Here is a 1,020-nt window from a genome sequence, read left to right on the forward strand (position 1 = left end):
GTCCCACCCTTCCCCTGGGATGTGCTAAGTGTGCCGAGCCTATTATGCTGACATATCAATACTTGTCCGCGACAAGTATCGATATATCGAGTACATAGTACTATCGATAATTAAATCTTGAACTGATATTCATATCTTACATAACCAATCTTGTTTTTACAATTGAAATCGTATTTTATTTAAATTAAATGAATTTAATTATTTTCTAGCCACTTACAACACTAAAAGGTTTGTGTTTTAGCTAACCTAGCAGCCCTTGGGCATACAATAGTCATTCCTTTTACACCAGCAGAGGGCGAGCATAATAGAGCGCTCAACGTTCAGTCGGCTCGTTGGTCTAGAGGTATGATGATATCCGTTTCTTAGGCAGACTGATTAGCGCAAACATGTCAAATGTCAGTCATGTAAAAATGGTTAAAGAACAAACAAAAAAAGGCAACAGACTCCTCCAGCTTGCGACTACTATCAAATCAGGACTAAAACATAAAACAAGTACCAACATCTTCAAAGCTTTTATTAGCACAAAACAAGAATATGCTATCACAAGTTTTTCAGACATAGGATCTGGAGCAAGCAAAGATATAGAAATAGCGCAAGCTAAATCACTCAGAAGGTGTGTTGGGGTGCCACCTGATACAAGCAAACACGAAATTTTTGTCCTCGCTGGTGTAATGCCACCTGTTTTCAGGGCGAAATGGCTTACAGCCAAAGAACTGCTTAAAGTTAGGAGGCTCAAAAGCTGATACGAGTTACACACGTACTTTAAGAGAATTTAATTCCATCTTTGTAAACACTCAAGACTGTGATAGTGTTAACACATGTAACAAAATCCATGTATTAGATACATTTTTAACTAAGGGTAAGGAAGAATACTCGAATGAAGAAATAAAAACTATATTTTATGAGATTCTGAACAAGTACAGAAAGGACGACTGGAACATTCTATCAACAGATGCCTCAGTTACAGAAAGAACATGTGGCATAGGAATAGTCGAATGGCCTAGTGGAAATATCCACAAG

The sequence above is a fragment of the Drosophila persimilis genome, unplaced genomic scaffold (assembly GCF_003286085.1).
Source record: "Drosophila persimilis strain 14011-0111.01,24,50 unplaced genomic scaffold, DperRS2 tig00001078-arrow-arrow-pilon, whole genome shotgun sequence".
Classification (NCBI taxonomy): domain Eukaryota; kingdom Metazoa; phylum Arthropoda; class Insecta; order Diptera; family Drosophilidae; genus Drosophila; species Drosophila persimilis.